We start from the raw sequence: 13054 nt of genomic DNA, 5'->3' as shown, positions 1-13054 counted from the left end.
AATACTCAGCTTTAAGGAGAGAGAGGAGCTTCTACTCCCTTGTGAAGAGTTTTGAAGTGTACTGGAGGAGTTCTTCTTTTGGACCTGATAGGATGTCTGAAAAATTCCTTATGTAATAGATGGAATGGATAACTTTTAGATGAGGTTTCAGACTTGTGAATTCCTAGTAAGAGTTAAAGAGAACTCTGAAACACCAGAACAAATTGTTGTAAAAAGCTATAAGAAAGGGTACTGATTACAAAAGTTTGGGCAGGTGCTTCTCATAGAAGCCCACTGCAAGGAAGATATGGAAAAAGTGAAGTGAAAAGTACACAACAAACTAGAAAGGCACTTTTATTTTTGCCAAATATGTGGCAGGATACATTTTTTAAATGTGGGAGAAGAGAAACAGAGTATTATATGACAAAATATAATGTAAGAGGAGAAGGTTTCTTGGCACAGAAGGGCAAAATTTGTTAATTTTGTTGACGTATGCCGCAAATTGTAACAGCATTGACACCAGGATTATTCCCAATGATCATTTTTTTTTTGCTGTCGTGGTGTCTAGCAATCTTGGTACAAAAACATCTCTCATTCCTAAATGAGAAATTTACTTCATTAGGACAGAGTTATAGGACAAAACTGGTCTGATTTCACTCATTTATTAGAGATTCTTGGGCTTGAGTTAAATGTCAAGCACTTGGAAGTCTGAACTCTGGTTTGCTCCCAGCAGCTTATGAACCTGTAAAGGCTGTTGGCAGGAGGAGCATCTGTTGTGTCCTTTGTCTTACACAGTCAGTCCTTTGTGCAGAGAACTTCACAAGCAAGCAGTTTTTCCCTTTATGCTATGATCTGTCCCTTCATCCTCTTAATCTCTCTCTCAGTGCTGAACCCAGCCATCATGTGCTTCAATAGTTTTAACAGTCCATAAATTATAGACAATAAAATGCCTTGCCTTTTCCCACCCACGCATTTGCCCCCTTTGTGTCCTTCCTTGCGTTCAAGTGCTGTTCTTTGCCTCCTCCTGCTCAGAGAACTCCATCTCGGTGGGTTTTATTTCTGTTTTTCTGGCTTTGACTCTTCAGTGTGCAAATTTCCCTCAGGCAAACCTTTGCAGGGCTGACTCAGCAGTCAGTGGCATTTGTCAATTCATTGATCACTCTCCAGCAGCAGAAGGAAGGGGAAACTCGCCGAGTCAGCAGCGAGCAGCCAGCCTCTGCGAGGATTAGGCTGTGAGAACCTCCAAATTAAAAATAAAGAGCTTTCTGATTCCTCTGCAGTGGGACTTTCAAAATGAATTAAAAAAAGTCTCTCAACCCTCTCGCTTCATTCAACTGTAATTTTTCTTATTAATTCCTTCTCATTTTCCAAAAGACGACTCTCCTGTGGAAAAGGAAATTGTGCTTTACATCTTTAAAGGATTTTACATTTTATTCTATTTCTTGTTATAACTCTACATTCACATAAGTCAAACAAGAAAGCACTTCACATACTAGAATATATCTCTGCTCCAATTGTCAGTGGTGTATGATCCAAGTTTAAAGATGTATTTTCACTACTGGCCCTGTCCCCCTTCCCCATCCCTCTTTTACTTGCATCATCTCTGTAATCCATATAGTAGAATGCTGGTTTGGGAGAAAGAACAAATGGTTGAGTTGGGGATAAATAAGTTTCATTCTTAACTCTATGGGAAAAGAAGGTTTTATTTCAACTGAAGAAAAACTATAGCATTTCGACTGCTAAAAATTCTCCCTAGGCTAAATCTATTTTCTTAGAGGATCCAAATTTTTTGAAGTATAGTCTTTTCTAAATAGCTCTTCAGTGAGCATTTCCATGGGAGCTGGACTGAGCACTTCTTTTCTTGTCTCCCCATCTTTTCTTTCTCTCCCTATATATATGCTCTAGACTCTTATTTCTTTGTCAGGAAATGGATATGCAGGTTCTCCTAAAAAGTGTCATTATTTTGTCATGGATAGAGGAGCTAAAGATTTGCACAATGGGCACTCATCTAGCTGCATCTTGTATTTTCCATTCCTGAATATTACTGCACCAATTATTCCATGTGAAGCAAATGCAATTGTTTGTAGATAGGGCACAGACTGTGTGCATTCCATCCTCCTCCCCATTGCTCTCTTTTCCCTCTTTTGCTATTTATTGGGACTTGTACATGAAAAAGACTGGAGTTCAGATTTGGGATTTTGTGAGCATTGTTTTTATGAGTACTTTTGTACAAAGAAGTGATAAAACAAAAGAATTCCATCCTTGGCAATGATATTTTGAATTATTTAAAAGCTCACTTAGAGAGGATTTTCCAGTGTTCTCTCTCAAGACACCATAAGCCTCAAGCCTGCACCCCTTTGTTCAGGAACTTGAATGTAAATATCATGGTTTTTGCTACTGAATTCAACAATCATGAAAATTCTTTGCTTCATGGATGATCAGAACACCTTATTGGTCTCCTTTCCTCAAATAATAGAAGGAGAATCATGCTGGCAAAGGTCATTTAACTTATTGATGCTCCCTCACCAGGCTCAGGGTGGATAAAAGTGGTGATAGTTTTAGAAGATGACATAATTGCTGTGGTTGTTCTAGCAACAAATGAGAGAAGGAGTCATAACATACAGCACCTCTCTGAACCTGCTGACTGAAATGCAAACTCCTTTCTTTTCAAAATGAATTATTGTCCGCAATATAAAAATTTAAAACAAAATTAATTTGGGTTGGTTTTTTTTTAAGTGATAAAAAGTGTCTTTCAGTCCATAATGTGGATAAATATTATTTGCTAAGAAAAGGAACATGGACTCAGAAAAATGTTATTGTTTTGCTTAGTTTTAACAAAACTTTAACTACTGGCTCCTTTTAATGCAGTTTTAGAAAAAAAAAAAATCTTTTTTTAAAAAAATATAAATTGTCTGCTATGGTGTTTACCTAACCAATAATCTGTGAACATCTGTAAAGGTGCCTACATCTTTACAAAAATTGAATACCATTTAATTCACATTTTGAAGGTGGTTCATCCCCTTTAATCATTGTGTTTCTACATATCACAAATGTAGAAATGTAACAACAATAATACTAATTATATAATTTTATTCTTCCAAATTGCAGGAGAAACTTGCTATTAAAAGTTGCTATATGTATATATATGTATAACAAATAGCACTTTTTTTCCTGTGTTTTGAGTCTCAACAGACTTCAGAAGGAAGAATGTGCATTGCAATCAGGATAGCTGTCAGGATACTGAGCTCCAAGTCTAAAGTTCACGTATCAGATCCAGCTTCTGTGAAACATTTTGTTTACCTTAGTTTAGTACTTGTTTCAATGCAATGTAGCACATTTGGGAAGCTGAGGTCCCAGGGGAAATTTGAAGGTAGTTATGGTGCTCAGTCTGTGTGAAAATAATACCATGTACTCTCAGTTAAACATGAGATTGTTTAGAGCTTTGTCACAAATCAGATAATTATAAGAAAAAGTTCAGAACTGGGGTATAAATTTTCTCTTTTAATATTGAAAATAGACTCCTCTTGAATGTATCAGAAAACCAAACAGGTACTTGAAATGTGAACTCCAGAATCCCATTTTTTTTCTTTTCCAAACTTTATCTTTTGCTGTGTACACCTTTGACATTATATCCTTCAATTAATTCTTTCCTAGGACCTGATGTAATGTACAAATTTTCAGTGATGTGTGGCTATGCAGCAATTGCTAGACAACATCACCTCGGCAATACACCTCATTTTACTTCTTTAATAATCCCCATTCCTATATCTTTCCTGAATGGTAAACAGACATCCCTGCCAGGACTTAAAGTTGTAGGAAGTTGGTTTGTTGAGTTTGTCTGCTGGGGAGGAACATTTGGATTTCTACTGCTATTAAAATTGAATGAAAATACAATTTGATCTGTTCCAAATATTGTTTTTAGTGAATGTCTTTTTGCTTAAGGAAAAGTTAATACAACTCTTGAGTGATAAATATAATTTACCTACAGATTAACAAGGAGATTTGATCTCATTTTACATAGAACAGCTTGTGTGCTGTGCATTTTATACACCCATGTCTTGTGCTTGAATGTGCATTGAATGTTGTCAGATTCTCATCTGACTCAGCAGTCACAAAAACATGAAAATAATCTGTTTCTATGACAATTTGCTAAACATGTGATTTTTTTTTTTTATGGTTCATTGTAAAGGGCCAGATTATGGCTGGATACCAAATAGCAGAACTGAAGTGCCCACAAAGAAAAGATCATAGGAGAAAAAAGACACCATCTGGAGAACCAGTGCAGGAAAACAAGCAAACAAATAAACAAAACAAAACCATAAAAATATGCAAAGCACTGTACAGGTTTTAGCTTCTTACTTTCTTCCTCCCTTACCCACCTTGCTAAAAATTAAAAAAAAAAAGGGCTAAAATCATGTTAGTGTAGTCTGGCAATGAGGAGCACAGAATGTAAGAATAATTCCAACAAGTTATATGCTTCACGAATTCAGGCTTGGCTGATGAAGCTAAAAGAACCTGTGGTACCCAAGAGACTGAAATTCTCATTAGAAGTTGTGGCCTTTAGCTTTTTCTTCAGTTGTTTCTCTAGAATTCTGATGCATTCAGCACTGAGAATAGTTTCTTTGCTGTATTAGGTGCTCATTGCAACTGGGTGGAAGGAAGGATTGCTGAGCTGTAGAAACTGGATGAGGCATGTGCCTTATTTTGGTCCCTTGTCTGTGCTGTTTTTGCACTTTTACTCTCCCTGCCCTTAGGAAATGTGCCTCCTGTCATGTCTAGGAATTTTTGCACTTCTAGCTGTAGATTGTTGGTTGCCTTTCTTGGTTTATGAATCTGATGTCCCCCCATACTAAAATCTCAGGGACATGACAGATGATCTTTCAACCATGAGGACAGTTCTCCCGTCTGTGTGCTGTGATCTCAAAAGCAGATCCTTCCCCTCAGAAACCTTTGGAGAACAAATCTTCCAAGAACAAAAAAATGTAGCATTGTGTATATGTTCTGTTCAATTAATGTTTGCATTAGGGTTGAAAGATTAATAAATATTTGCTACTTACCTTTGCTTACAGAAAGGAATTTGCTGTGCTTTTATTCTTTTGGGGTTTGGGGGTGTGCATGTGTGTGGGTGTTTGTTGCTTTGGTTTAGTTTGTTTTGTTTTCTTAAATAATTTAATTAACTGTCAGAACTGAAAGCACAAAACGTTTCTACTGCAAAGGTTCAGCTGCTTTTTATGTAATCAGGATCTAAGTTATCCATTTGGATAACAAATACTAATGTGACTGAAAACAGCTGAACAGGCATTAAAATTAGGAACTTCAGGTGAGTAATTCAGCTGAGCTCGACAGAGTTCAGTCTCCAGCTTTCTCTGACTGTAGTGAGGGGCCAAAAGTCAATGGGCTACTGAGACCAGTCCCAGATGTGTCCACACTGTATTGCTGCAGTGCTTCCTTCTAATGGTGAGAGGTAGGAAATGCAAAGCTTGGTGTAATGACATCCTGAAATATATGCAGAGAGGAATAAAGGAAGGCGGATACTATTAAAAAAATGTGCTGCTGATTTTACGTGTATATATATATAAACTTTTAATAGCAAGTTTCTCCTGCAATTTGGAATAATAAAATTATATAATTAGTATTATTGTTGTTACATTTCTACATTTGTGATACGTAGAAACACAATGATTAAAGGGAATGAATCACCTTCAAAATGTAGATTAAATGGTATTCAATTTTTGTAAAGATGTAGGCACCTTTACAGATGTTCACAGATTATTGGTTAGGTAAACACCACAGGAGATAATATATATTAAAAAAAAAGGACATTTTTCTAAAACTGCGCTAAAAAGAGCCAGTAGTTAAAGTTTTGTTAAAACAAAGCAGCACAGCTGTTCCCCTAAACCAGGACACATGGGAGCTGGAAGGACAGCAGAGAATGATGGTGGTAACAAATGGTCAGTGAGAACGACGAGAAATAGTGTTAAGTTTTTACTCAAATAATTTTTTACTGTGACAAAAAGCAGTACCTGCAAGAGATGTCTAAGGTCCTGTGGGGCTCCAGATCCAAAGGCCCAGCTCACCATTGTCTCACTCCATGCTTACTCCAGTATAAAACTGGAAGAATGCAGGTACAGCTAGAATTGAATCTGTGATACAGGGTAAACCACTCTGTGAGAATCTTAAATACTCAGTTAACCATAAGGGAACTTGGTTGGTTTTGGCCAAGTAATTAGTGTCAAATATTGCAATTTTATAATAATGGGAATCTGAAAAAGCTACTGAATCAGGATTTCTGAAAAATTATTTTAAATATGCAGGAAAAAAATCCACAAAATCCCATGGTTCACAAAGATGAATATTTTTCTAAATGACTGAATGGAACTTGGGATTTTCAAAGCCATAGGCTTTTGGCAGTTTGCTCATTTTAATCCCATTAGAGTAGTGGTCAGGCCTAATAAAGAATAAAGCAGCTATAGAAGGGAGGGAAACTAACATTCTATTTCACAGGTTAGGTTTTTACTCTTAAGTGAATAAATTAGTAGCAGAAAATGGAGAGAGGTGTGATGTCTAATCACACCTGGACGCTCTGTGGGTCTCCACTTACTGTTTTGGTAAGATGTGTTCCATAGCTCCCAAGTCTGAAAATGCCAGTCACCTTCTGGAAATGGCCAACACCTGTATGAGAAGTTATTCCAAATAGATTTACAGTCCTGTTACGTGTTCCCTCACATATGGGCTATAAAATAAATAAGCTTAAATATGACTCTTTAAAAAGGGTCAGTTATCTTTGATTAATAGAGAAACTTGCAGTCTTTTATGAATTTGTCTTTTTTTCTTAAAGCACGAATTGTACAATACAATACCTTGTGGCTGCGCAGAGTGTCAGGGTTGGATTCCCACAAGCCTGACTCTTTTCGTTGACGTAAAGACTCTGAAAGAATCCTCTTTCATGACAGCAAAATAAACGTGGAGTTCAAACAAAACTGTACTAGGGCTCAGTTTGGGGTTTATTCTCTTTCTTGCTGTACTCAAGGCATGCAGGATTGAGACAATGGTTCTCAGATAAAACCTTCCCTTTCTCTCCCTTGTGATGATGCCCATGAGACAGTGTTGCCTATGAGTGGGTACAATGACTATAAGTGTTACCAATCCAAGCCTATACATCTAAGCAGGTAATTCCAGTTGATTTCTTAATGAAAAGTAATTTTTCTTTTTGTACAATGAAGTCACTCCACACATTTAAAGAATATTTAAATACTCTTAATATTGTGGAGAGTTAAACAGAGTTTGAAATGCTGCTCTTCTTACAAACTTAAATAATAATAATATAAAAAAATCTGCTGACACAAATGTATTAGAAACAAACCTATATAAAGGAGCAGTTAACCTAGAACTATTGTGAGATCTATATTGTTTGACATACTTTCATATGAGCAAGCAGAAGTACCCCATCCTTTAGACTGTGGTAATGTGCCTTATTGTTAAATTCAATAGGAAAAGCTATTCATACTGTAGTATGATTGAAAGGAAAATTGAATCCTTTTGATGTTATAAATGTATCTATTACTGCATGTGCACACAAATTTTCCATGGAAATTATGGTGAAAGTAGTGGTTCTCCTAGAAAAATGCATTAGTGTTGACATGTTCAATTTTAGCCACATCAGAATATAAATACCTTTTAACCGTGGTAAAATTGTTGGGAATGTATATAGTGTATCTACATAAGTCAGTTGTCTGTCTAAAAATATGTGTTCCTATGGTCCAGTTATGTTCTCTGTTTCAGCTGAAAGGGAAATTAAAAACAGTGACTCACACAGCTCACTCTTTTCCTACAATATTGTGTTTAAAATATTTCAGTATGTGGAGTATATTTTATATAGCTGTTCATGATTATTTTTAATTTTGAAAAACCACAAAACACTTAACAGGTTTTTGGCTATGAAGCAAATTATATGTGAGAGGTTGACTGTCCATTCACTTGCATGGCAACTGGTTCTGTGTACTAAATTTTCCTGGTAATAGAGATAGTCTAGGCTCCTTTTCACTGACAAATGAATAAAAAAAATTGAGTGTATCCAACCACCAAAAATTTATGGCAGTGGCACTTCCAAAGTTTGCAGTATGTCCAGGATCATAACTAGAGAAGGAAAGTCTTTTGGTTTTTTTTCTCTCTCTCTGTGAAGCCTGCTGTATGCTGTCAACTAAAATAACACACAGTTTTAAAATGTCCCCCTCAGTGCACTTTGTATATTAAGGCACATTAAGTTATACAGTATAATGCAATAAGAATTAACCTGACAACAGCAGACATAAAACACTGTGTGTACTGCACTGTAATTATGTAAAAGCACCAATGTCTTTAGGAGGAAAAACTTTAATTCTTCAGAGCTCACCTGGATGTGGCTGTGGCAGGAATATTTCCTGTTGTTGAACCCAATGGAAAAAACAAGATATGTTGCTTGAGTGTTTTTTGGCTTGTGTGGGTGGTATTTTTGTTGGTTTTGTTTTCTTGCGTGGTCTTTTTCAGGCTTAATAGACAGAAATTTAATCGGCAGAATATTCTAGATATCTTGACAAAATAAATAAACCTAAAAGAGAGCTCTGAAGGGCTTGCAGTTTCAGGTTTAGACTAGAGTTTTATTTAATATCTGATTTGTTTTTTATCTTGGAACTGTATCTGAAGGAGCAACCAATGGTCATTTTGGTATTTTCAGAAAGCAGAAATCCAGATCTTCAACTAGGACACACATAGGGTATTTCAGAGTGAAAATTACTTTATATCCATCTAATTTCTCCGGATATGTTGGGTTTGTTAGGCTCTCAGTACAGCTGAAATACTCTGTGACAATTTTGAATATTATTTTTCCAACAGAATGATAACTTCAAAATCATCTTTATCTATAGTGAGTTATCTAATATAGAAGGTTTCTATTGTAGTACCAGAACACCTTTCATAAAAATTAAACATATGAATTGCTGTCTTTTAACTCTGTTAGCATGGATGAACTAAAACATTATTACCCTCCTTTGAATGTAAAATACATTGATAGGTATCTATTACATAAAGCATGAGAATGTTGGTATTTTGGGGAAAAAATTGAGTACTTCTCTTTGTCTCCATTCTTTTAGTCCTTCTGTTGTGTCCTTCCCTCCTCTCTCTTTCCATGTTCATCAGCTAAGTTAGTGCATCTTCTCTAAATTGCTCAGAATTGGGTGGGAATATTTACACAGAGTGAATTATGGCTGGATGTGTTCCTATGTCAACATGTACCACGTTGATTTCTCATAAAGTAGATCATTATTCTGTGTGGCATAAATAGTATTACCAGACTGATATGATTAAAGCCAGGGAGTCACTAATTAGCATCTAATTAAAAGAGACTAGTAATGTGTCCGTGTACAACTGTTATTGTGTTATAGTCTCCTTTATAGGAAAAAGTAATTCAAGCTTGCAGGATAATGTTCAAATTACTTGTCTTATATGGTATATTATATAATAGAGGAGAGAGAGATGAGTCTGATTTGTCGATTTCACTGGGAAATTTTGTGTTGTATTTGAAGAAATGAAACCCTAAGTCATAGGAAAATTATAGTCCAGCAAGGGATATCTAAAAATGTAAAAATAATTTTTCTGAAAACATTCAAGGTAGATTGTTGTGTGACTGTACTAACACACAGGAGAGATGTAGCTGTTAATTCACATGGAAGAGAAACAGTCTTTGTGTAAATTCACTGTGGGGCAGGAGAAGAAACTGTGTAGGTACATGAATGTGTTTAAGCATGGATTGAATCCTTGCTTTTCCCTTTTCACTGTCAAATTGATTATTAACAAATCATATTGGTCTCATGGTGGTGGCTATTCAGAAGAATTTTGTGTGGATGAATCACAAAGCATGGAGACAAGGGCTTAAGAAAATCCATAAAGTGTGAGTGAAATCTCTGTACTAGGCCAGAGAGAATATTTAATTTTGACAGGTTTGCTTGGACATGAATTAATTACTGTTTTGCAGAATTGCATGATACACACTCATACATTCTTAATTAATAATTTCATTTTTCCTTTGTTAAAAATGCATTATTAATGTATATATAAGACCATATAAATGAAAATGGAATCAAAATATTTTTAGCATTGAAAATTTCTTCTTCCAGCTTTCAGACAAAGCTTTAAACTTGGTTTTGTCTCTCATGTTTGTGACCTGTACTTGACACTTCAAAGAGGTCATTGTGAAGACTGGAAGCCTTTTTGCAAATACAGATTTCAGAGGAGCTCTAATAAATCATGATTTCTGTCAGTTTTATAACTGGTAGAAAAAATGATGCATCAAAATTTTTGTGGAAAGGAAATTGTCCACTGTTCAAAGCCAAATATGGGTTTATTTTGTACCACCATCCAAGTTTTCAAAAAGGACATCAAAATCTTGCCTACAGATTCATAGGGGCAGAAAAAAAAAGTAAAAATTGAAGAGCTAAGATTTGTATAAATTAAATTATGTATGTCCCCACACTTTAGACATTTGGTGTCTTTTGGTCTTTTAAAGTCTTTTAGTTTGAGGTTTGTTTTTTTAAAAGTTTTTAAAGTCTATTGAACTTTAAGCCCTTTTAGACCTTAGTGGTTATCTTTGTCCATTTTTGTCCAAAGTCTTTTTTATATTAGAGATTTAGATATTCTAAAATAATGCATAAAAAATTGGAGTGAGATTCAACATTCAAGGACAGTGTAGAGAATTAGCAAGACTGAGATTTTGCTGTTCCTTCTAGGCTTTGAAATGGTTTTTGGGACTGCAATGAGTTATACCTTCCCCAGTGCCAAGTCAGGAGAAGACAAATGAGGGGAGCCCCTTGCTCTGGAAAGAGGGAGAACTTAAGGTAAATTACTTTTGCAGTCTGAGGTTCTTGAATCCAAAATTTTGGTACTCAAGTCAGTGCCCCACTCCACAGGCTGCAAGCTGAGTTGAAGAGGGCCCCAGAAGTGATTTCACACTGTTCTAGCAAGAACAGGAAGTCTGCTGGGACACAAAAAGTGCAAAGGAAACAGTGATATTCTTACTTAATGGCCCTAGAGCAGTTTCTGTGGTTTTTTATGAAAAAGTCTTTGTTGTCCCATATCTATGTCACCACATCTTATATGAAAATAGGAGCACAACCATATCACTATTATGAAAGTAATAGAAAATTCATTTTTAGACAAGATACCTAGAAAATTCATTGCAAGAAGATACTTCATCTGTTTTAATCCTCACTTAAACCTTGTTTCTGATTCCAAACCACATTCACGTGGGATGCTGGCAACAGAAACTGTGTCTGTGTTTTAAAACAGAGGAAAGATGTATTTCTTTTAATTAAGACAGTCACAGAGTTAATTAAAATAACATTGGGGTGTTTTTTTTCTTTCTTGTGCCCTATGGGACCACTACCTTAAAAAAATTAAATTCTGCCCATTCTCTAGCCAGTGCCATAGCCTAAATTCTACAATTACTTTTAAAAAGCAGAACCAGGGGGCAGTGGCATAATCAGGAACAAAAGTGGTGCTGTCTTGAGCTCTTAAAACTTTGTCAAAGATTGCTGGAATATTTTCATTTAAGGTCCTCAGTTCTCATCTTTAATAACTAAAGTCTTGTAGTTTCCCTCTGAATAGATATTGATCTGATTATGAAGATTATGGTTGTGATCTCTCAGATGCTACTTAGGCAGAGTTCCCTAACTCATAGCCATGTCCTTATGCCTTTCCTAAGAAAACAATAGTTCCATTATATGCAGAATTGGAAATTTGTTATCCTTTGTGGTTCTGGTTTGCTTGATCTGAAACCTTGGAATTAAATGACTCTTCTGACTTTACATTCCATTTTTTTTAGCTTAACCCACAACAGCAAGGTTTTCAGTCTGTCACCTAAAAAATACCATAATTGGCCAATGCTTAGCTCTTCCACATTCAAGGGACTCTGAAGGTCCAAAAGATAATGGAAAATTTGACAAACGGGATGAAACCTAAACTTTGAGAAATTTGGACTTCAAGTGTGCTTGTGTGTGTGGAGGCAGGAGGGAGGAAATCAGCTTTAGGACTTGGAAAATGTGTAGCTGAACCACTAAGTGAAAGATTTGACTGTGTCCAAACAAGCAGCTGTTTTAACTGAGCTGCAAAATGCATTGTTTTGGTTTCAGAAGAAAATTAGCTAATTCTTATGATAAGTCATCTGGTGCAGACAAATACATTTACCATCCCCAAATGAGCCTTCAAATCAAATGGTAGTCATTGTTTGTTACATATATTATCTTTTTCATATTGATTTTTACTTCACAGACCAGACAGATGAAAGTAGCCACAAAAGGTGTAAACCACAGAAACAAAATTGGCAGGCAAGAGATTACAATTCCCCTGTTCTGGGATGCATTTCATGGGAACAGTAGCTTTGGAAGTACTGTCAAGGTAGGCTTTCAAGTAGGTATGTATATATGTACAGAAAAAAAAAAAGAAGTGCAATGAAAAACACACAAAAAAAAGGAAAGGAAAAATGAATGCAAACCATAGAAAAATGTTTTAAATATGGTATTTTGGAACATCTGTAAAATATTAGTAGATTCTCTCACCTCTTAAATTATGACAGAAGGAAAAATTTCTGTGGACTTACAAGCATGAAGTATCCCAAAATTAATGTCTACTTATATATCCTTTGTCCTGGTACTCCTATAGTGCCTATAGAGTAGCTCTGCCTCTTGCACTGTGAGATTACATGGCTTGAGTTATTTCACATTTTTGTGAATGCACAGGACAGGAAAAGAGGAACTGAGGTATGGAGCAGTCTCATTTGCTTGCAAAACCTTGCACTCAGTCCACTTATTAACTGTTTCTAATGATCATACTCTTATTTAATAAGCCTTACTTGGGGCACAGTATGAGGATAGCCGAACAGAACACACTGTGCACAAATAGCACCCAGGAAAGCTGATATCTAAATTGTTTAATCAATTTCTCACAGTTGTTGTTGTTATATCAACAGTTTGAAGCAGAAGTTAAAGAAGCTACTCCTGCTGTCATTTACCCTGAGGTAGGGCTAAGCCTGAAAAGCTATAAAATA

General features: G+C 35.8%; 1 long non-coding RNA gene across 2 annotated transcripts in view; it reads left to right on the top strand.

The window, feature by feature from the left end:
- Positions 1-13054, top strand: part of LOC135303497 (uncharacterized) — a 171359-nt gene that overhangs the window by 118700 nt on the left and 39605 nt on the right. Inside the window, exons 7-8 of one of the 2 annotated variants that reach the window (XR_010364973.1) lie at positions 10740-10847; positions 12280-12405. The exons of the other annotated variant lie outside the window; for it this stretch is intronic. This is a non-coding gene — a long non-coding RNA (uncharacterized LOC135303497). The remainder of the gene's footprint in view (positions 1-10739; positions 10848-12279; positions 12406-13054) is intronic. 2 annotated transcript variants of the gene reach the window in all.

The sequence above is a fragment of the Passer domesticus genome, chromosome 6, assembly GCF_036417665.1.
Source record: "Passer domesticus isolate bPasDom1 chromosome 6, bPasDom1.hap1, whole genome shotgun sequence".
NCBI lineage: Eukaryota > Metazoa > Chordata > Aves > Passeriformes > Passeridae > Passer > Passer domesticus.
The sequence above is the reverse complement of the archived record's forward strand: the minus strand, read 5'-3'. Positions and strand labels throughout refer to the sequence as shown.